The sequence below is a fragment of the Sipha flava genome, unplaced genomic scaffold, assembly GCF_003268045.1.
Source record: "Sipha flava isolate LNK unplaced genomic scaffold, YSA_version1 262_pilon_pilon, whole genome shotgun sequence".
Classification (NCBI taxonomy): Eukaryota; Metazoa; Arthropoda; class Insecta; order Hemiptera; family Aphididae; genus Sipha; species Sipha flava.
The window spans coordinates 28,384-53,957 of record NW_020272924.1 but is presented as its reverse complement, the minus strand read 5'-3'; the positions used below and the strand labels follow the sequence as shown (position 1 = coordinate 53,957).

General features: G+C 34.8%; 1 long non-coding RNA gene across 1 annotated transcript in view; it reads left to right on the top strand.

Moving 5' to 3' along the window:
- Positions 1–242: 242 nt before the first annotated feature.
- Positions 243–25,574, top strand: part of LOC112685022 — a 46,860-nt gene continuing 21,528 nt past the window's right edge. Inside the window, exon 1 of the long non-coding RNA XR_003148748.1 lies at positions 243–338. This is a non-coding gene — a long non-coding RNA (uncharacterized LOC112685022). The remainder of the gene's footprint in view (positions 339–25,574) is intronic.

The following is a 25,574-nucleotide window of genomic DNA, read 5'->3' as shown; positions in this document are numbered from 1 at the left end:
TGGAAGGGTGCGATTCAATTATACACCGTTAGCTCATTTAGTATTTAGCCGACGGTTGTCGTCATAGAAACACGGACGCGCGCGCAGAATCCGCCTGCCTCCGGAGAACCAGCGGCGCAGGGTGCGGCGGTCGAGGGTGTGCGAGGTGGTCTACGACGCGGCAGAGAAGTTCGCGGGTCGCAGCGCACTCGTTATAAAAGCCCGAGACCCGCGCGACGAACCCGCACTCAACATCGGACAAACATGGCCACACGTTCCATGGTGGCGAAGGGACGGCGAGCGAAAAGTCCACACCGTAGCAGAGGCGAAGTTGGAGCGGCAGAATACGTCCGTCCTTGGTGAGCATGTCTAATGTTATTTTTTTCGCTCGTGCGTCACGTTATAATACCGTGCACGAGCCGAGAAGGGTAGCTAAATGTTTCTAGAATGGTTTAAGAAAAAATCACGTCGACCTGGTTGTTATAAAGTATTTGAATAAAACGGTTTGAGTATAAGTATTTGAATACTCCCTTTTCTCTCCCTCTCGTTCATGATCATCGTATTTTACGAAAAGTTAAATTAAAATCTTAAATTTTAGCTTATTATATACTTACATACTTAGTTATAGGTGTAAACAACGTACTACGTACACTTGTTATAATTATGTTATACGTAATGTTTATCAACACGTAAGTTTTACTGTCCAACGACTGTAATACATCGCATTACAATAACGTTATGCTTTAGCCGATGGTAATTTCGTTTATATTATCGTCGAAAATATATGTGTAATATATAATTTATAATTATAAAAATAAAATAATATTATGTTGTACAATTATTATTATGTTAACCGTTATGTTTGTTTTTACCTTTTTTCAAGTATGCATTTACATTTATAGCACTTAAGTTGTTTTATACAATTCATTTTTTTTTTCAAAAGTATTTGAGTATTTACTTGAATACTTGTTTCAATAGTTTTTTTTTTTTTTTATGACTCTGTAGTGTTACGAAATAAAAATATCTCGAAGTTCACTCAAATTCAATAAGAGACATATTAATATTATACTACGATCGCAGGAATAATATTTCGCCGGTCATTTCCTCGTGAAATCAGGATAATCTTTTAACGATTGCCTAAAATTATTCGTTCAATACCACGGTTAATATTTTAATATTTTTTCGCCGCCTTAAAATGTCTCATTATTTATAATTTTCGGTCAACAAATTATCGTTGTCAGATAAAACAATTTTTATTTAAGAAGGAAATCGGAATCGCTAGTTCTAGTGTAATATGAAAAATACTTAATATCACATTTATTTTCTATTTTAAAATTGCACGTAATTATTTTACGTCTCAAAGTCCCTACTGCATCAGTGTCGATAACATTCAAATTCAATTTATGTATTTTACCGGGTCTATATTTTTCATTTACGCGATGGAAGCGAATTTTAATTCACGTCGGAAAATAAATTATAATATCAACCCGAGGTCGGAACTTTGAAACCAAATTTATATAGTATACATATACAGTACCGTGTCCCTCTTATTTATCAATATCCATATTTCTCCATTCTCATTTCCTGAGTTTGTGTATATGTATAAATAAAATAAACTACAGAAAGTTTCAAGTCGATCTATTAAGGTTAACCCGTGTCGAATTGAATTTGAAATTCTAGTAAAATAATTCATTCGTAATTTAATGATTTTACATTCTTATGTACATCTCATTTACAAATGCGAAAATTTAAATTTTTTAAATATCTTGTTTAAAAAAATAAAATAAAATGCTTTATGAATTATGTTGTAACCTACTTTTTATTTAATATAATTTACAAGATATATTAAATTGATCTATGAAAATATTATTTTCTCGAAATGTCATTATACATTAAAATACATTCATTAAAATTGGATTTTCCATTTAACCTTTTTATAATCAGGGTAAATTTTTCTGTTATTTTGGATCAACTCAAACCTCATATTGGTTAAATTTCCATGAAAATCTTCCATAAGTTTAATGACTCTTTCCACTGTATTATTTAGCGAGCGTATGGTTTCTATTTGGGGTAAATAATTAATTTGGGTATTACACATACTCGTAGATTATCCTTAAAAATTTTGTATTAATATAAAATCCAGAAAAAAATTCTATACTCTTCTTATATATAAAGGAGGCTAATGTTTGAAAAAAAAAAAAAAAAATTCAAAAATTAAATTATTTTCTATTAAGAACTTTATAGCTGACATATATGTTATATACCTGACCAAATTTCGCTAAAATCTTGAAATAAAACAACAAAACGCAAAACATCGGTTGTACATCTCCATCATTGTTAAGTGACTGTATCATTAATATTTTGATTTCGTTTGAATAATGTATCGCCAAAAAAAAGCTGATTACTCCAGGAGGATGTAATTTCAATTTATTGTCCAAATTGTCATTCAAAAAAAATTATATCTCGGTCAAGTACCTAATTCATTAAAGCCATTCTGTAACTTTTATTTTGTAAAATATCTCGACAAAATTGAACGGCATAACTTCGTGCATCTTCTAACGTAGGGCAACACTTTGATCGTCTATACCTAAAATTGCATTTGTAATATTATTTTTATTCCAATTGATTCAAAACTTTTTGAACAGTTGGAAAAATCAGGAGTAAAGATTACAAAGGAAGTATAGTTTCAAAAAGGCCACGTAAAAATATTTCATGTATGTGGTGGCGACGTGATAAGTAAGTAAATATTTTTTAAATTTTTATTCCAATAAAACACATGCACCATTTAAACGTCCTGTATTTGATGCGGTGGTATCGCAGCTTAACAAAATCTAATACGCCCCATTGATTTTTATGTAACTTGTATTTGTTTATTTTTTTTTAAGAAAATAATACTTACTTTCATGTATCAAAATGAATGTATCTAGTCAATTATAAGAAGAATAATGTAAGAACATAATTTATAAAAAATTATACTTAGTTTATACAACAAATTTCAATTTTCCTATATTTAAATAAGATTTACAAAAAAATATGAAATACATCATTAAATTACAAATGAATCAATGTACTCAAATTTCAAATTCAAGTCGGCATGGGTCAATCTTAATAAAAGGACATTTTTTTAAGCCTAAAGACAAATTTAAGGGGTGACGTTAAAAAAAAAAAAATGTATTTATAGTTAAATAAGAGAAATCCTAACATACAAGTATAATAAAGTATGTTAAGTGGCCCTTATTATATTGTTTTTTCAATCGGCCGTTTCGGGAACATGGTAATAAAAATTTTCGGTCCCTCCAGAACATAAAACTGTTTCAATAAAGGTCGTGATATTTTTTTTTCATTTTCATCACACACACACACACACACTTGATTAACTAACACACGCATCGACGTTTTATCGACACGAAGTTTTATCGTTGGTTTTGGTTTTATTGTTTTTTTTTTTTTTTTTTTTTGTTGTTTTTTCGTTTTACGACACCTAGGAGAGGTGCGCACCTAGTTTATCGCTCCGGATTAAATAATAATACTAATAATAATAATAAGACCGACTGCGGGTCGGGCTGTAAAAAAAAAAAAATAATCTTTGAGCGCTCGTGCCCGGTATATTACATAATAAATACGCGCGCGTGTGTGTGTGTATGTGCATAGAAGAGTTCAGGGATGAGAAGTGTAAGAGACGATCCTTCGTGCACTGTTTGCGGACGGTCACCGGAAACCCGTGGGCGTACTGTACCCATAAGTGGCGGGCGCCGGGTACGCTAAAAGTGCGCTTGACACGTAGCCCTCTCGTACTTTTCTCGCGGCGCCGAGGCCGTAATTTCTCCTCGAGTCGCGCGCGAGATGCACTTTTGTCTGTCGCGCTCACGAGAACCGGGTTATTAGAACGGTATAGAAAAATAGAGAGAAAAGAAGGCGAAAATATAAAAAATAAACAAAGTTTATGTCCACACCGCCGTGATTCGATCGGTAAACAAAAAAACTCCCGGCCCTTTTGTGCACGTACTGTAAACGAGTAGAGTTTTAAAAATCCGGTATTATTTTTTATCGTATAATACCGCATTATGCCGATATTATACTAGTATTGTAAATTTATCAGGGAAAATGTATCGGAAACTTAACACAGGTTATAAAACCATTGTTAATTATGAAATATCAATCATCTCGAAATGGATTAATTTAATAAATGACTAAAATGTCAGAAAACATTTTAAAAAACACGTATACAACAATTATTTCAGACTAAATTCACCAATTTAATATTTAATCGTACTACCAATTATGATGTGTATACCTAGTGACTATAAATAATTTAAAATATTTTAATCGCAATTCGTATTTCATAGTAGGATTAAATTCATAAAATGTAGTAAGTAGCAAGAGCACGGAGACATAATTGAATAATGATTAATTTATTTATTAATTAATATCTAAAATATCATAATGTCAATAACGATATTTTGACTTTGATTGAGTTGACAAGGATAAAATTACGCAGCTATGGATGTTTTTAGAGTAAACACTCAACGGGAAAACAAGTCACGATAATAATTGATAATTATAAATAAAAACCGGATATAATTGCATTAAAAATATCTTAAAATTTCACTAAAACGATGTCAAAATTGCATTAAAAATAAATCAATATTGCAATATAAATATGTTAAAATTGCAATGAAAAATACATTAAAATCATATAGTAAAATTATATCAAATACATTCATTAATTACTTACTTAAATGATATTATGGGTATTAATATTATATTTACAAAATATATCATTTTTTTTAATTAAAATTTATAATTATATAAATCTTTAATTTATGTTCTTGGAAATTTTATCTTCTGTTACTTAAAATTTGTTTATATACCTTATGAAAAAGTACAACGTCTACACTTGTTATCGATACATATTTAAAATAATTTAAAAAAATTGGTGTTACATCTAAATTAACATTTTGATTTTCTGTTATAACCTCAGTGTAAGTTTTAGTTGTTTTATATCCCTCATTTTTTTCTAACGCATATTTTAATTTATCTTCAACTATTTTCCTATTGGGACCGAGAATATTTATCGAAATATTTTCAATTTCACTAAATATGTTTACACTATTAATTAATTGATTATTTAATTTATTTAAACTTATGAGTTTTGTGAATAACTCAGATAAATGTAATTTTAAAAATGCTAAAATACATTTAAATACGAAAATTTACGTCGTAGTTATAGTTTTATTTTAAAATTATTTTAGAAATAATAATTTGTATATTTTATTAAGCAAAGTATACAAAATTGCAATAATTGCAATAATTTCAGAATCGTTGAAAATTGCAAAAAATTGCATTATTAAATTAAATAAAAAGACTGTAATTAATCCGATTCGTATACATATTTGATCATATTTGATTTATCTGGTATCAATAAAAAGTTGGAATATTAATTAAATAATAATTATTTTATATAATACATATTAATATTTTTTTTTTTTATACCGTTGTATAACAAATCCCTAGTAAAGCGCATTGTGCGGGTACACTTTCACAGGGAGCTCGGTGTTCGAATCACTTCCGTGTAACGATGTTTTTGCGGCCCCTAGGTCCTCGGCACTACCAATAGTAACGGCGATCGATCGTCATTAAACGCGATTGCTTATCATTAGGTTTTTATCGAACTCTATACGTGTCGTAGAATTAATACGTATCAATTCAATGCGGCCAGGAAGTGCGCGACGTCGTTTTCCGATGTCCGATGTGACACACGTACTATCTAATATGCGTGATGTTACATCGTCGCGAATCGCACCACTGTTCGTAACAGTCAAACTTTGCGCAAAACAATAACCGTGAAAACGTCAAACCGAACAAGAAATAAATAAATAAATATTTCGAAATTCATCATCGCTCAAACGTAACCGAAAAATGAAACCACAGTTCACTCTGTATGAGATGTACGATCGGATTCGGTAAGAGTTCATTTTTTTATTTTTCTAAATAAAACATCGCGTATAAATAGTGTAATAACTCGCTGTAGGACTAACGATTTAGATTTTAATGGAAAACGAAATTATACGGAACTGATAATGTAATATTATTTCCATCGATACTATTAAACCGTAACGCGTATGATGTGTACTAGTATAGGTTCCTACTGGTAATTTAATAAAATAAGGACTTCCGAGAACGCATAACATTTATTATGAATTTTTAGACTTTATTGAAATATCAAATTTTTTCAATCACAATAAATGTATCATGCTGCTACCTAATCATTTTTTTAATTCGTTCGCACAAAAAAAAAACACGATTCGATTATACAAAAGAATACATTTTAGCTACTTGTGACGAAAATCCCCAAAAACGAAAACTCGTTTGCACACAAAAGTATTTGGTAGGTACTCATTATCTGGTACTGGACATACATAAGCTATGAATACCAAAAGTTATTCTATCGAGTTGTAATGAGGTATTACCGTAATTATTATTATTAAATAATAATAATAAATTAAATACATTTGATGGGATTGGTTTCCGATAGTTTTTATATAAGCGATAGATATACTGTCGGTATTTTCTTATAAATTTACTTTCTTTCTTTTATAATTCATTACACTGTTTTTATTGACCGATAATTAATTTAAAAAAGAAAATTATATACACACTATGTGTTGTTTTGCTCAAACGAATCGTCCGTTTTCGTGTTAAAAACGCTTTACGTTGTACGCAAACGAGTCATTGATTTTCAAGTAAAAAAATTTGAAAGTGCGCAAAGGAATAACTGCCGATAACGTGTTGTGCAGTCGACTTAATATTAAACGTAGAACGTTACTCTTTACAGTATGCCATTTATGTCCGATTTCAGTACTAATCAATGCTGCACAGATTGTGAGAACAGATTTACTTCCCGAAATTTTGATTACAGAAATACGGAAAACCAATAAAAAAATATCATTGTGAATATTTTGTATTAATACAGAAAGAAATAAATGATTATTTTCGAAAAATATTGATAATTAAAAACAAAAAATGTGCGTACAAAACATGAATAATAATTCACGTTTTGTGCCTACACAATTGATTTCATAATAGGCTTTATTCTTTACTATCGATTATAAATTCAACGGTATTATTATAAACGCTATTTCCATTAACTTAACAAAACACACGAAATTAATAACATTTTAAAATAAGAATACTACGAATCAAAAAATGGTAACTGTAATTTTATGATCAAGATATGTGGTTGGGTCAAATAATTGAAGCAAAGGTCACCCATTTTATTGCTATAAATCTCCAGTCGTAATAATTTATTATTTATAATTCAAGAAATAATCATTTGCAACCATTTAAATCGTCCGTTAATGTTCCAAACGTTTTATCATCATCTCTTCTCACACAAGAAAGCATTTTTTACGATCAATTATAATACATTATAGTATTAGATAACACTAAATAATAGTTATAATAATAATCACTCTCTCTCTCTCTCTCTCTCTCTCTCTTCGACATCACAACTCTTCAAGAGTTTTTGCCGCCACCGACACCTCCTTACATTCTTCTCGATTCTCGACTGTATTTTTTCTTAATTCAGTATCCCTAATCCATCCACGTACTGTTTTATTCCGTTTTTATAACAACAACAAAGGACAGAATACGATAAAGGGAACAAAAGAAAATCGCTGTTGGGATAAAGCGTGTTATTTTAGCGTTCGTAAGGTTTGAAAACGAACAAACAAGCCAACGAATAGACAGAAAAGGTGAAACGACGTGTGGACAGAAAAGTTATTCGATTTCCGGGAAGGATCGTAAGACGTCCGAACATTTGACGAGAAAAAAACAAAAATCGGATTTAAAGACGAACACCATTCGAGGTATGGACACGAAAGGTCGTGCGTAAACATACAGCACGTGTGGGGTTGGTTTTGTCGTAACGTGTGGCCGAGAACCGAACGAATTCGGTGCAACGCTCGGGACGGTTTTCTTTTTTCCCCCATTCCACCCCCACCGGTTGCATTTGTCCCGGGACGGCCGTCGAATATACTCGTCCACCGACGGTCGTCGTACAATCCCTTTGAACGCCGACCGCGTACGTCATATTGATTCGTCAACGTGATATTTCATCCGCGTAGAGCACATCGTTTGCGTCCCGGTCCGAAGTCGCGATCGCCCTAGGTGTTACACCGTGTGGGGGGGGCGTTTTTCGCCGGAAAACCCCGTCGTTTCGATTCGATTGGTTCCACCGCGTGCGTGCCCTAAAGACCAGGTCCACGTCAGGGCCGAAATTAAGGGTCTCAAAACCCCAAGGCAGCTACTAAAGAACGGCTCTTTTAAGTATATATATATATATATTAATAAAAACGGCTTTTAATTTTTATACGTTCAACGTAATTTAATAAGAAATTATATTATAATTATAATTAAAATAATTGAATTATATGTATTAAATATAGAAGAACATATTAATGAAAAAAAAATTGACAAATTTCAACGATACTATTCACTAATCAATCAACTTAATTTTTAAACTATTACACGACGAACTTTTTTTTATGCAAAAGAACGTGTATGAATTCACTGTATTCCACTGCTTGCATTATTTCTGGCTTAATGTACAACACGAAATATTTCCCTGTGTTGATCCATTTGGTGAGAAAACTTTCTTTTTTTTTCCAGTCCCCTATGCAACTGCTTAGTCAGCCTAGGCCAAAGTTTGGCCCTGGTCCACGCATAGGTAGGGCAGCGCAGCATAGTTTTCCGTAATCTATTGGTTAGAACGTATTAGCACGTATCGGGAGGCAGGGCAGAACTATGCCCATGTCGATCTGCGTAACGCAGTGCCACACGTGATCGGAATATTTTTAGGGCGCATATTTCAACCGTACGCTTTTCATTATTCGTTTTATCATTCGTTATTGTTGCTTGTTGATAAACGTATTCATGTATGCTTTCCGCGTCGTACGACAGGTCGTAGGTCAGGTTGTGAGCACCTCCGACCCGCTGAAACGCCACTACAATGCCTGTAACCGGTAAAACGTTGTGTCCACCACATGTGTAAGTAGTCGGTTACTTATCGATTCTCGTCCTTCGTACCATAGCGCGAAACGTTTGATGTTGAAACTCCGTGGAACTTTTTACAAATAATCGTCGAAACGAGTACAACGCGTAATCGATTCGGAAAACCGTGATCGTTATTTCGGTTTTTAGACGGCGACGGGGGAGGGGGAATAATGAATATGTGATGAAACGATTATCATCGACAGCGGTCGAACGATTTTTAATTCGCGCTAATAACGTACTATTTTCGAATGCGGGTTTGATGTTTTCGCGTGAAAATCCGTACGCGACGAAGGCGAAACGGTGGGCGGCTTGGATATCGCTCGTACGACGTTTTCAATAACATTATGCTAATTCATTGATGCATGTACCTTTTGCTACAATGTTTACCGTGCGATGGTAATCGTTAGCTCATGTAAACGTACATTGCCCGAAGCCGATTCGCGGTCTATACCGATACGATAAACTGAATCCGATTCCGTATCCTTACGCTTGCACGCGCGAGCGATTATGCGTATATATTCTGTTTTAGATGTACCATATTCGTGTATATATTTATGGTATGATTAACTGTTGCTTATAAAAAAAAACCGCGTATCCCAGCGCGGTACATCGGTCGACAATCGAACAACCGTCGGACAGCGACACGAACATTACGTATTGATGATAGGTAGGACTCGGAGTTGATGACCTTAAAAACATTAAAAAAATACCTAAAAATATATGTAAATATGACATAAAAATTACAAAAAGTTCCATTAAAAATGACCTAAAAAATTTACAAATATTTGTTTTAAATTAATAAAAATAATTCTTTTTAAATATTTTACTCTTTTTTTTTTTTTATAACATTCTATATACATTTATTAAAGCTTACAAATTACTCAAAAATCAAAATCAATGCATTGTATAATTAGAGCGTAGTTGATGTTATCAAAAGTAATTTAACGACGATTATCTGTTTATAAATATTTATATCTGGAAAAATATCTCTCCGCGTCCACTTAAATCATTGGGAGATGTATACGAGCACTAATCAACGTTTTAATTTTCGCTACTTTGAAAATATTACGCAAAAATAAAAAAATGTAGATATACCTGTATTAGGTATTATTCACAATAACACGACAACGACGGGAAGAATGTTATCGGCAAGATAAAATCGGAAAAGTTATTGACATAATAGTCGATAAGAAACGATAAGAAGTGAACTAGTATGAAATCAGTAAAAATGGCTAGAAATACCTATGGAATAGTGACCTAAAAATATCAATAAATGACTTAAAAAATAATTAACACCAAAAAATGCAAAAATAAATACAAAATAAAAATTAGTTATTCGGATTCACATGCTAATGAAACATATTTGTGGCCAAGAGAGCATCGTCCAAAAATTTCCAAAAAAAAAAATGCAAAATGCATTTTACTTCTGAGCCCTTGTGATAGGTTTCAACGAATTTTTTCTCTTTCTTTTTTTTTTTACTCCGTACGCAAAATCGCCATCGCTTTTTTTCGCCGCGTAATGTTATCGTTTGTTATCATTTAATCACCCACGTCTGTTACATTATCGCAGCGACAAGTAAACGATACGGTGTCAAACCATTCGATCGATTAGCCAATGATCTCTTTTTTCCCGTTGATTTCCATTCCTTCGGGGACGAATACAGTTCTAGGATCGAATCATGTTTTTGCATTATATTAGACGTAATACGTATTTATACGTATTTAACACGTCCGTTGTTATACTCACATTGTACTGCGAATTAGTTCAATCGATATTATAGCTCCTCGAGTTTATCGTATTGATAAACATTTTTTATTTCGATTGTTACCCAGTTATAAACACCGAACCGGTGGAATGTCGTAGAAGGGGTCGGAAGATGATGAAGAAAAACTAAATCCATAGAAAATAGTGCGTTGGCTCATACCCGTATGGTTCGTAAGCGTTTTTATTTTTTTTTTTCGGTTTTTGGAGTTATGATGATGCACGATTAAAATGTCTCGGTGATTACAAAGCTTATCGTTAGAATTATTCTCGTGAAGATAAACGGAATGATGTAATTTATTTGCATGGAAACGTGATCGGTAAAACCACAGTAATATGACAGTTCTTTGATCCGAAATCAATAATTTAAGCTGTTTCACTTCGAAAGATGTTATATTTGAGGATAATATATCGTACAAACAGCTCACGTATTCCAATTTTTAGAAGTGTTATTAGTACTACTTTAACTGCGTGCCACAATAACAAAGACTTGTATATTTTAAGTGCTTTTATAATGGCGTCTTCTGCGGATGTAAGCAGCTTAAAGTTTGACGATGTTTTGAAAGCATCTCAGGGCCATGTTCCAAAAATGAATAAATAAATAAATAATAAATATGCACACGACTGTTTTCAGCCGAGTTCTGTACAGTGTGAGTAACATAATACAATTGTTTTCGAATGTTTCGCGTTTAGTCGTTTCAATGAGCATTTCGAATATTTACCGATCTAGAAACAGTTAGTAGTAGTAGGGCTGAGGTTAGTAACCGTACTGAGTTCGAGTCAACAATACAAAACACATACAAAGCGTTTAGAAAAACTATGAACGTTGATTCGAACCGGATTCAAGCGATTTTAAATAAAACAATAATTCGATAAAGGGAATAGAGAGAGAAAGAGAGAGAGAGAGAGAAAATAACCGTCTGTCTGCAGAATGCTGTAGTTATCAAAAAAACGAATAAACGTGTGCGCTAACGTCCAGCGAGTACCGCAATTTATGTGTATGCAAATGTTACATTAAAAACCATGTATGTATAAATTTATATTATGGCGTCGCGTTGTACGTGCGCGTTCGTAGAAACGTTCGACGTGACCCTATGTGTACGGCATACATTATCCCCTGTGCGGCGGCATTCGTCAGCAGGAAATGTTTATTTGGGCCTACACGAGTGTTATTGGGATGATTAAAACCGCTTACGGTGTCCCGTGTGGGAAACGGGGTCGAACCGATTGTGTGAGCACACCGTATTTTTACACGCGTTACATGAGTGCCCGAGTGAATTTCTAGACGGAGAGTGAAAATGCGATTAAAATTTGTGTTTTCGACCACCCGGGCTTATTCTGAGGATTTTTACCTACTGCTCAAACACGATGAAAAGTTTGTTTTATGAAATTTATTTCGATTATAATACTTACCCTCTCCCCAAATAAATTGTATATTGATATTTTAGAATGTTGTCCATCGCGTGGTAAAATATTAAAAAAAAATACGGATCTTTTCCGTTATACGTATACCACTATTTAAATTTCATAGATTAATCAATCATCGAAGTAGCAAAGATTGTAAACTTACACAATTATTACTTATCAGGTACTAGATCGGGTTTATGAATTACACAAATTTCAAATACTCAGTAGAAATTCAATCGTTCTGTAAGGAAAATTATATTTTTGTAAGGTGCCCATATTCATAGAGTCAACTGCTATTTTGATTTTTCCTACTATCCGATTTGGGTCGTACTGCCCGTTAGAACCTATCAACCACCCCCGTGCACCGGTAACGGGCGCGGGGCGTTTCCTTTGGAAACGGTATCGTGCCCATAGTGTTATCGCATGGTTTAAAAACCGATCGTCACGGCTTACAAGTAGTCGCGAGACCCACGCGAAATCGAACGGCACCGGGTGAAGCGACGAAAAAATACATCGTACCGTCGTCGGTACATCGCCGTAAACCGCACGATACGATGCGCTCGTAACAGCCGGAGACGGTGGACACAGTTAAATCCTGGTTCTGGGGCGCGTCGAGAGAATGGCACCGAGTGGTGCACAAGGAAAAAGTTTCCAGGATAAGGACGCTGTCGGTTCGGTGCGAATAGGGCTGTAGTAAAGGGACTAGATAGGGACTAGAGGTGTCTACGCTCCGAGCGCAATCCTTGGGAGGGTGCAAAAATGAAAAATTTGCAATTTAATTGTTACTTATTAGTTATAACTTTTTACTTATAAGTAAAAGTAATATTATGTATTTGTGTATTTATGTACGTATTACTTACATAATTACCTACTTATAATTATGATGTATATTTATATTTAAGTTACTGAATAACGGTTATTATAATTTAATAAGTTATTAAATAACTACGGTCCTGGGTGCGGATCCGGACGGCGCGGGGGGTGTTGACGTAGAGGAGAACCGCACTCGGCGAACTTCTGTTTCGGATCGCTACTTTGCGCGCGTCTTGCCGAGCGGAGAACGAGACGACCGATTGACGTGTATGTACGATAAGTTTGAGCGCGTGGCAAGAAGAGTTTTCATCTTACGGCCGTCGAAGGTGCAATAGACGTTCGCGTACGCCATCCCCTCGCTGTCGGCGACGCGTACACGTGTCGAGGGTTTGACCTGCATCGACGAAAGTCGCCTTCGAAGTTTAGTATTCGTCACGTCGTTCTGTACAGGACTATAACAGGAGCGAATTTGGACTTACTTCTAATGGAGGGGCTCACATTTTTTCTTTAATTCAAGCTCAAAATTTACAAGTACAATTTTTGGTAATATTTAAATCAGGTGAATCCTTAATATTTGTGTTTTTTTTTTTTTTTAATCTAATGCCGGATCAACTTAGAATCGACTTTTGTTTAGTTCTTTTTTAACACCTGTTTATGTTTTGAAAGTTACGCTTGTGTTTTATTTGATTTTTGGCTAAGTATGGACCCGACAAAAAGCCCAATTCAATATTCACAGCCACGCGTAATTTGATTTTGTTATAAAACGATCCAAATTAAACAAAATTTGAAATGTGTACCTCACATATAATCAATTCCTTAAATACAGATTCAGGGAGGCGATCGCCCCTTCTCTCCCCCTTAAAATATGCCCAGAGACCGTTAGCGGTTAGTAGTCGTGTCCCATATGATAAACTTGCAATTTTATCTGGCAACCCAAAGCCGCGGATTTCCGCGTACGCGCATTGTTACCATTCGGTTGTTTTTGTATTTTTCGTATTTGTAACATTTCTATCGTTTCGATATTATAACGTTACAGTGCAACGCTAAATGATACGCGTTAACATGAAAGTTCATTATTAAAACGGTCAGTACTTATTATCGTATGCAGCTCCGATGTATTGTAAAACGTATATTTCACCCGTATTCGATCGCATTTATTACGATATTGTCTGTTCGGCACGTACGCTTTTCACCGAGTACGGTCCGAGCGGCGCGTCAATCGATTGTGTTTCGACAATCGCGATATGCACTATTCGATAACAAAAAAAAATAAATAAATAAATAAATAAACAAACAAGGCGGACAGCTTTGTCTCGGCAGCATTATGCGTCAACAACTCTTCGCACGGAGTAACGCTCGGCGAGGGGGACGATCGCTGTTTTGTCTGTAGTAAACGATGTCTCCGGCCAAAGCCGTGTCTAGAAATTTTTTTCGGGTGGGTCCAAAACATGTATATTATAATTTTATTGAATTTAGATTTTGACTTTTGATATTTGGTTAAAAATAAGACAGAAAAAGATTTAGTCTTCTTTTATTAAAATATAATAAAATCAAACCAACAAAATTACTTTGACATCTTGTCACTTCAGATTTCTATAAAATACACGTGTAGGTTAGAAGTGTATGATTATTATTATTAGACGCTATAAAAATATTTTCGTATGATATTTTGATATATAACTAAAAACAGTCGATGATTAATTGAAGCTTAAGTCATTTTTGACTGAAAACATTTATGTTGGTATTAAAAATAAATAATTATTTTAAACATTTGTAAAATATAAAAAGAAATTTCGAGGGGGGTCTAGATACCCTGGGTCTCCCTCCCCCAGATACGGACTTGACTCTGGCCATCGAACGGGGTTCGTTTTTTATTCAAAATCTTCTCTTATGTGAAGTGTGCATGATACAAATATATGGTGCACTGAATACATTCAAACGACAATCGAAATTTATACGTTCAAATGATAATCGGCGTGTATACATTATATTAAACTTTTCTCGGCAAACGACGTAAGGCCGCCGTTGAAACGACGAAGACAATATTATTGTGTCGCGCAAAATGTAATTTTCATAACCATGTACGACTGAAGTGATGAGTGCTTCTAACGGTTAGACGTTTTAAAAGAGGATTCGTATCACGCGATCATCTCGTTGTTTGCGTACATTGTTTTTATGGACGTGATTTTTTTTTATATTCTTTCTTGTTGGTCGAGAAAAATATCCGTCGCTGCGAACAAAGACGTTTGGTGGAACAAATAAACATTGGGAAAAGTGACGGAACGCTTTTGCAAGTTTCCCGAGAACATAAATTTGCATTAAATATTTGTTTTATTACTAATCTGCGACTGTGCAGCTCTGGCCGTTGTACGATATGGATGGTTTTCGGTGCGCGGCTGTCGATGAGTTTTGAGTTTCTGTTTTTCAGCGATAATATCTTAACAGTAATAGTATCATACGGTTGTGAAAAACATTGATCTCTACATCATTGCTAGATGAATAATAGCTCGTGAACCGTGTTCTACGCAAAAACGAATAATTTTATAAACTAATATGATATGGAACACATTTGCATTTTCTCGGATCAAACGACGATTTCGTCCGAATAATACAATCGCGTTTACGTCATATATCATGTTTTATTTGCATATACGTATTTGTAATACAAGTGTTGATCTGAACAGTTACACTAACAACTGAAAAAAAAATACATAGATTTTAAATTATTGTATTACACGCTGGGATTCCAAATGCATTAGACACGCAATAACATTGGCAATAGGATTTTACGAACTCATGCGATTTACTTGTTAATAGATCGAGATTGATTTCCGATTCGCGTATGACCTTTTACGATCGCCGGTAATTCGATGCAGCGTTATTACTACGTAGTAGTTGTAGCGGTCCGGATCCTGAATAATATAATAGCATTTATTGTTGTGTGTACGCGCAACCGTCAAAATCGTTGTTTACGCGAGTGTTATTTGCGAACGACGGAAAACTAATGAACAATAAAACGCCCGTATGATTGGGTCCGGCGAGCAGACAAATTCATTAGACCCTAGCGCAGTCGTCATCACTACTCTGCAAAGGGACGAGTGATTACACAGCAACCTAATTGCCTACCCGAAAACGAATCGTCATGATAATGTTTGTACAATCTAAAACGCCGTAGTGTGCGTAACGATTAACAATAAAATATACGAAACGATTAAAATATTAAAACCATCATTTGCGTGAATCATCGCGGAAACATGACGCACATATGTTTGCAGTAGTACAAAATTTGGAAGACATGAACGGGTATGATTTGCACGAACGCCTGAAAGACACAAGAACTTTCGAACGGTACATTATGTACAACTTGTCATCGACTTAAGCCAGCGTGAAGTTATGGCTGACACGAAACGTTCTTTCTTTCTCAAATTTTACGTTTCGAACAAAACATTTTCTACATTCAATAATATATAACCGGTCTACGCACAAAATCACCAAATGCAAAACTATACCTACGCGAAACAAAAATGTATACGAGTATACGTAGTAATCCAGGACAATGCGATCCTTTCGAATTACAATGTCATCAGTTCGATGCGTTCTCGAACGGGATAAAAAAATTGATGGAATAAAAAAGAAAAGAAGGATTTACCTTTTTTTTTCCTCCAAAAAAACCTATGTTACTCTGTTACCTATATGTGCTCTGCAGCTGACAGGCCGATAAACCGCTTGAAAAACGGCGCCGATACAATATACACATACGAACCCGTTGATGTACACACGAGATAATACAATAAATTATTATAAATGTATATACCACGTTTCGGATTCTTCGAATGCACGAATTCGACGCGTATCAACGTTTCGTCGGAGATGGAATTACGAAATTGCCAATAAGTGCCTAGTGGCATGTTCAAGGATAGGGCGACATGTTGAACTTTGCGCGAGTTCTTAAGTCAACGCTCCACGCACTCCGGCACTCTGTTCAAAAGTCAACTTCACTTTTATCGCGTGATTAAATAATCAAACGAATACTTAACTTACTGACTTACTTACTTGGACGACCGAAAGTTCTCGTTAACGAAATACGATAATACAATACAACGGAGGACCTGCGGGCTGCAGTACATTTTGTCTCGAATCCCGGGAGCAATACTTCAATCGGATTCACGAGATCGGACAGTGATCGCCAAATGGTAAAATGTACCGTTGCTGCGGTGTCGTCGACGATCCGGCGTATCGCAAGCGATGCAGAGCAAAAATATAACGTTCCGGTGACAATATCATAACAGCAATAATAATAATAACGTTTGTTTTACATTTCGTTTTTGTCCGTTAGCGTCGCGACCTGATAGAAAAGTTGAGCGTACACGTGTACGAAACCGATGAACATGGGGACCTCACACCAGTGGTTTTCAACCTTATTCGAATTGCAACCCCCCATTTTTTTTTATTTTTTTGTAATACAATTTTTTCTATAAAAAAAAATGTTGTTTTATTCATCAAAATTTTGATTTAATTACCGATAAAATATTTACATGATAAACAATTTTGATTAATTTACACTTAAAAATTTCACAAAATAAATAATTTACATTGTTTTTTTTTTTTTTTTTTAGTTAGTAGTTATATTATAATTTTATAAAATAATTCATTACAATTTACGTAATACTTATTATGGATTAATATTTATGGTTAAAATATTAGAATGTTAATTCAACCATTATCTGTATTATTTTATGCTCTTTCTTAGGAATCGAATCAAGAGTCGCTAGAAAGTATAAATTGAATAGTCTTTATTAAATATTTAAACAATTCTTAAAAACAATACTTATTGGTACAATTTGAACAATATAACTAAACATATGTTGCAGAAACATAACTTTTAAAATAATAGTAATTAATTACGATGTTGATAAATTAATAATATTAATGAAGTTTTCATTAGTTTTATATTTTTTAATAATTTTTAACTTTCAAGTTCAATTTTTTGAATTTTTGAACGAATATACTCGTATTTTTTTTATTTAGACGAATTATGTTAGACAAATCAAGTATTCGCTTAAGATGATTCGTCAGATAACTATGATTGTTTATTGTCCTGATAAGATAAATGATAATTAATTATTTATCTAGATAATGCTTGACACTGCGAACGCCGTCGGCTTGACCTCATCGCGTACGAGTCGCGGCTTCCGTCACCGCGCGCCGTTCGCGTCCCGCCGTCCATTCCCACGTCATTTGATCGGACGATAAACGGCGATAATATAATTACACGCGATGCACCTGCCAACGCGGCGGCCGCTTTTGAATGTTTAAACGCGCGGCGGAAACGTATTTTCACGTCGCACCGAATCGGTTCGTTACCCGGTGCACAGCAGAGCCGTCCTTAGGGATTTTCCAGGTTCAAGGCGAAAATACTTTTAAAAACCTTTTAGGTATATATTTATATCTATGATCCGTTTATAAACGTATAATGACATCAATAAATCTTATCGCACAACAAATTTGGTAGGTACCTCCCTAACTATAATTTAAAATAAGGTAGTTTTTTTTTTTTTAAACATTATAATCTAGCTAGCTAATGAAAATAAAACAATTTTGCAGTAGATTCAAATAACATGTATTTTTTTATTCACTTATATTATATAATTCATTAATCGTCACTTATTGGTAAAATATATATATAATATTATTTATACAAATTTGCGTTTTAACAAATAAAAAATAAACAGACGAATTAAAATACTAAAGAATACAGTAAAACCATTTTATTCATCAAACATTTATTTTCCTAGCTTTTATTTCTGCGAACTATTCAATAATGTCGTTATAGTCTACATTTTCACACAAATCACGTTCAATTGAAATAACTGCTAAATCAGAAAGTCGATATTGTACCATTGTTGTTCTCAAATAATTCTTAATGATTTTTAACTTCGAGAAACTTCTCTCAGCACTTGCAGTGGTTATCGGAAGAGTTAATAATATTCTTAACGCGATAAAATTTTTAGAAATGAACAACATGAATCAAGGCACTCGATACAGGTTTTTTTGTTTGTTCAAAATTTTACAAAATATTTTTAACACGTCAAAAAGTTCAATTCCATTTAAATCGTAATGTTCACCGTCCTTTAATAATATTTCTAAATCCATACAATGCTTTTGTAATGTTTCATCTTCAAATAACTACACTGCACGGGCACGCGCACCGCGAGAGTCGGACATTGTGGACACGTCTTGCAGACATTTTGGTGCTTCTTTTTGTCACGGGGCCTCGTACGCAAAACTTCCAACGGTCTTTCGAACCAAAATCATTCATTCACGTGCACTGAAATTACATTGCGCCGTTTCACACGGTCGAATTGTTAACGTGTATAGTACCTACATTAATGTTTTTCTAACATAATTTATAACAGTATTTTAGTTTAAACGTGTATAAATACTGATCAATTAAGGACTAAAAAAAAAAAAAAATAGTTTAAATGAAACGAATATTTCACAGCCTCCTAACTTCGAGAAGCAGAAAGAAGAAAAAAGTAAAATTTAGGAAAACGGAAATCTACAGTAAAATCGAATTCGGTTTCTTATCGCAATCATGACATTATACTCTGGGATCGGGACGGAACTGCTCTTCACACGCTCTGCTCGGCGCAACTCGGTCGGAAACGGTTTATAGTTCACGTATTACGATAGATCCGACGTTTTCGCGTGTCCGCGTACACGACGCTAACGGTTCAACGGTACGTAACACTACGATGACGATGAAATCATCGTGCTCCGATCGCGTGGGAGACGGAACACAGCCTCGACGATATTATAATATTATTATAATGCGAGCAATGGTCATTATTCGGGACAACGCTTTTTAATATCCGCGAGCGGGCGCGTGCACCGCTGTTCAATAAAAGTAATAATAGAAATCACAACGTAATTGCACCACGGGACCCTATCTCTTTATCCTTCCGACGGTTGACAATATTAAAACGCGTCGGCCCCTCGTGATGATGCCCACCGGAAACAATCAGTTCCATCGGCACAATAATAACAATCATATTTAATAAACAATAACGCGTGATATACGTATACACGTACACAGTAGACAAAGTTTATTAAATTCATGACCGTACGCGAGACCCGCGTACGACGGCAGTGTTAAAATATTACACGGACGGACGGCCGGCGTGGATGTCGAAATTCTTTCAACAGCGAAAAAGTTCAAAAATATAACTGTACCTAATCTGGCGAACCGACCGGATTTCTTATTCTTATTCATCCTCGCCTTGTTTCTCAGCTATACGATACGAGGTCGGCCACTACCGTTCTCCAACCACTCGCGATCTGGTATATCGCGCCTCTAACTGACGCACGCACCCCTCAACTCCGTCCATTCGTCCTCGCACTTTTCCTCCCCTCGCTCTAACCGTTCACGTCGACCGTCTATGCACAACAAGCTTTATGTTCTCGAACGTAGTTCGCAACTAGTTACAAAATTGATGCCTCTTGAAGCGATCGATCGTCGTCATGCGATTAGATTGCGCATAGCACTGAATGATCAACGAAATCCTAAAATATACTCTGGTGATGTTGTAGTAAGCCCAAGGCTAAGCAGATTTAATAATCAATAATCGATACAATGATCACTACAATGTTGAACCTACGTTGAAAATGTAAATAATCCGAATCCATCGTGTAGTATAGATGAACTCTAGTTGCGCGCGTAAATAGATTTTATGAAAACAAATATTTTCAATCTTACTCATACGTTTAAAAACAACCGGAAAGCATTCAACAGTACGTCATTAAATACTTACACTTGGACATAATAAAGCACAAGTACAAAAAAGAGCGGATTTAAAATCAGTGTTAAAACCAACAGTGTTGAGTACCGCTATTAAACTCATTTCTCTTAAATACTATTTTAAACACAAATATTATGTTACTTATGTTTTAATAATAATTATTTATTATACGCTCCGTGTAAATAAATGATAAATAACAAAATGTAAATACAGCAATGAGTATACTATTATAACATGCGTATAATTGACTCTTTGCATAGATATTTATCGTTTTCGACTGCCCACTATACAATATTGTTAAATCCGCATGTCGATGTGCGACTTATAGAGTGAAATCGAACAACTGCAGTTCGTAACGTTTAGTTTGTTTTTTATTGTCGTCAAAGCGACACTCGCATATTTGTCTACTTTTTTATTTTCGTATTATTTCCCCGTGTTTGAATGAACTTACGTAAAAGTATTCGATAATTTAAACTCAAATACATTTCCAAGAGTGTAACGTTCGCGAGCATAGAGTGTTTTAAATAATATTTTCGAAAAGCACTCGGATAGTGTTCGGAATACTTTTTTAAAAGTATTTATTTACAACTCCGTGAAAAAAAAATATGAAAAAAAATGGAAGTAGAAAAAAATGGAAAAATATGCAGGAAAAATGTTGAATGCGAATTCTTTGCTTTACCACAAAACGAGTTGGCACGTTATATCCTATACATGTTCCGTTATTTTTTCATAATAGCCCAACAACCGTAACAACATTATGCGAATAGTCTGTGTAGTGATACATCAAACACGAGCCTTATCGTGATAACGTATGCACGGCACGCAGTTGCACGGTGTCGAGCATATATTTTATACATCGTTGCGACGCGTATGGGTGACGAAGATCACCACCTCCCCCCGAATTCACCCCACGAATGGGTGTTTTAGAAATTAAAAACCATTTATACCGACGGCGAAGGGATAAGTAAGTGGTGTACGTGTACGGGTTTTTTTTTTTTTTATTCGTTTATATTCATCGCGGGTTGTAGACGACGGTTGACTTCGTGGGAATGTATTTGGCAAGAATGCACTGCGCTTTTCACGGTGAAAGTTCCACGGATTACGATTATTTGATGTGAAACTTAATACCACGTTTGTGGAGTCACGATATTGATTTCTTTTCCAGCTTGGATATTTATTTCGCGTGTTGCCGTCGCATTATTGCCGAGCGTATCACTGTCATACGTTCGCAAGAGTCGCCCTCGCCCCGGAGCGGCGTGGTGAAAGTATTGTCTTGGAACAATTGCCCCTTGACAATTTAGTAGTGGGTACACTGCCGCTCTGGATTTTATAACAAAGTACTGACTATTGTAAGTCGCAAGAAGATCGGAGTGTAACAAACCTAACTCATTAAGTACGTACGAATTACAAGTATAGGCATCTTTGTTAATATTAAATTTTACGTTTCGGTGGGTTACGTAAAGCCACATCGGTGGTACCTTGTACACGTTTTTTCCCCTCATCGGAAATAATTTAACACGCCTAACTGCCCCTCGTGCACGAAAACGCTATTGGCGCGCAGATGGATTTCTTCGCGAGAAAAAACACTATTTCCGTCCGTACGAGTTGGTCTGAGTTTAATTATGTTTTCTAATGCTGATGTTTGTTTTCGTCGTCACGTAATGTTCGCCCCTATAAACGATTTTTGAGACGTGTTTCTGTCATCCGCGGATGATATATTTATATATAAGAGATAAGTAACTTTTCGGCGCCCCTTACGTATTTGTCCTTAATTTTCACGCAACGGTCAAAAAACAAAATATCTAGAGGTCGGGGAATTTCGAAAAAATAAATCCGTAAGAACCGCGTATCGGATTTTCGGGCGGAAACGTTTATTTGCTGTACAAATATTGTTCGTCGGTTCATCGCTAATGGTCTATAAAGTAATATACAGCACTGATTGTTTATTCTAATTGATGTGCTCATATCCGTATACATTACACGTACACAATTGTATGTAAACATTTCATTTGCGATCGCTGTTTCATTTTCAAATTAAGGAATTCTGTTTCTACGTTGTTCACGTTCAAAATAAAAATATTAAATTCCGGGTCGGCAGTTTTAAAACTGTAGAATTTATAATTAATGTATGTTATTTAATTTTTATTTTTTTTTTATTTTTTGTTCTATTTACTTGAGCGCATAAATTCTTTAGTATTTTCCCTACGCGTGAATAATTAATAACTTAACATATTCAACAGATTTCTGAACTTGTAAATTACACATTTCATTATTTTTAATGTTTATTTTAATGGAGTTTAGGAACATTAACGCCCGCGTGAACTCTGGTCTTAAGTAAGCAATAACAAAAACTATTTTTTTTTTTTTTTTTTAATTATTATTATTATTGTTCATGAAAACAGTCGTATCCCAATACAAAATATTTACGGCACTGAGGAAATAATATGTAGCCAACACAGAAATACCAAAAATGTTTTTACTGTAATTCAAACGTCTAACGTTGCACAAGAAAAATTTCGTTAAAAATGTTTTTACTTCATAGGTTGACCAACGCATACTCGTAACATGGTAGATTTAAATTTTCGTTTTACCACCAAGTGTGTATACCCTTTACTGTTTATCAGGAATAACTTCGAGGAAATACAAGGCATCAATATGTATAAACGGTGTCTTGGGAAAACGTTTTCGAAAACAATTTCGATATTTTTTGGCTATTGGTATTAATATAATTCACAGCGGCGTGCACCACTGCGATATATGTGCGCTTAAAAACCAATATTCTATTCTATATATCAGAAATGTTATTTAAAATTAAAAAAATTTGCATGTATATTTAATATATATGTTTTCTCGGTAATAATGTTTTTTCTTTTTTTTCTTTGTCGACCATGACCAACTACATAACTCAGAAGTCATTCACAAGTCTCTAAAAGTTGGTCACCCCTGTCGTGTATGACTTGGGTGTATTATTTTCATCCTTTATATTTTTCAAAAGCATAACCGCTACAGCGTGGTGTAAATGACGATAATCGATCAATACGACTAGAAGCTTTTTACGTGCACGAAAATGCATGCAGGTACAGGTGCAATGTGTCGTGCAGGCAGTTTTTGATAAAATGTTTTTTTCAGAGAAATAACATTTGTGGTGCGATCAACTAGACATGAAAAAAAATTAGTAAACAAGCATGCCTCTCCGTTTTTCTCAAATAAATTTGTTTTCTTTTCATCAGGTACACCGTACGCATTCTGTCACTTTTCTTTTCGTCATAAAAAAATAAAACTACCCACTTATTTTATTGTACACACGTAGTCCGCAAAACCTCTCGTCGAAACAAAAATACAACGCAAACGACTAGTAAAGCTATGCGTGCAGCTCGCACATGCAGCTAACACCATCACGAAACGACCCTTCGCTACAGTTAATCACGGTTATTCCGTGAAGTGCTCTCTTTTTCGCGAACACCACTGATCGGTAGCGTAATCACTTTTCCTTCTCGTTCTACTTTTTGACGATCTCACAAAGATACGTATTTTAGTATTATACTGGTAACGATAATGCGAATTTTAATTTCACGCTTTTAACTATTGAAAAGGGGAAGAGTGAGCAAACTTCAATGTCTAATTATTCCACAGTATTAAATCGTACGCAATTTAATGATGTTTCGTTAATTTACGTCGTGCGAATCCTGAGGTAGATACGAGAACACATATTTTCACTGATCGATAGTCCGTCGTAATCATATTATACTTAATCCTTTTTTTTTTTCGTAATAAATTTTGTTAAACACCACCGCTGCGCAACTTTCGTTCGCGTTGGCCGTATGCATATATTATGCATCCACATGTATTCGAACTGCGGCCGGTAGAAAATACCGTTACCGCAATAGTGATTTATTATAGGTACTCGAAGTTAATTATTTATAGTACATTAACCGTATGAATTTCAGAACTAATATTGTATCGTTTTTTCGCCTTTTTTCCCTTTCTAAATGTAGCGCGTTTTTTAAAATAATTTATTAAAAAAAAAAAAAACTAAAAAAATTATAGCTGCAGTAGAATACGAACGAAACAAATAATTATGTAGGTGATTTGATATAAACACACACGTGTATACGGGTGAAATACCGTAACTATATTACGTGAATATTGTAGATTTTGAAATTGGTCATTCGAACCGATGACATGTGGGATCGCGGGGTATGGGTCTGTGTGTAAAGGATTTTCGTCATGACATGGAAGGATATAGAGTCTTAAGTCCTTAACTATTTCGCTTTCGTCCGATAACCGATAATCCTACACCCTCGAACGTTAAAGGATTAATCTTTACTACTTCACCTTCGTGTGTGCATAGTAGGTATACCTATATACAAATCGCACGTGCGCTTCGTTTTTATTCACCAGTGTGCTCGTCGTCCAAAAACGTACGCCCGTCGTGCGCTCGCGTTTCGATCCATAACACGATTGCAAAAACGTTTTCGTTAAAAATTAAAAATCTATTTTGCGCCGGTGTTGTACTAATTCAATATTTATAAATGGATCAGGATGGACACCTTATGTGTGTGTGTGTGTGTGTGTGCGTGCGAAGAAAACGTAAGAGACCCCGAAACATGTGTAGAAACTGACCCTAAATATTTATCGTCTAGAGGAAAGACAAGATGAAAAAAATTACACGGTAATTTAATAGCAAGAAGCGCACGTGTCGAAATTGTAAATTACAATTGTGATTATTGCTGCTGGGCCGATCGTTAAAAAATAGTGGA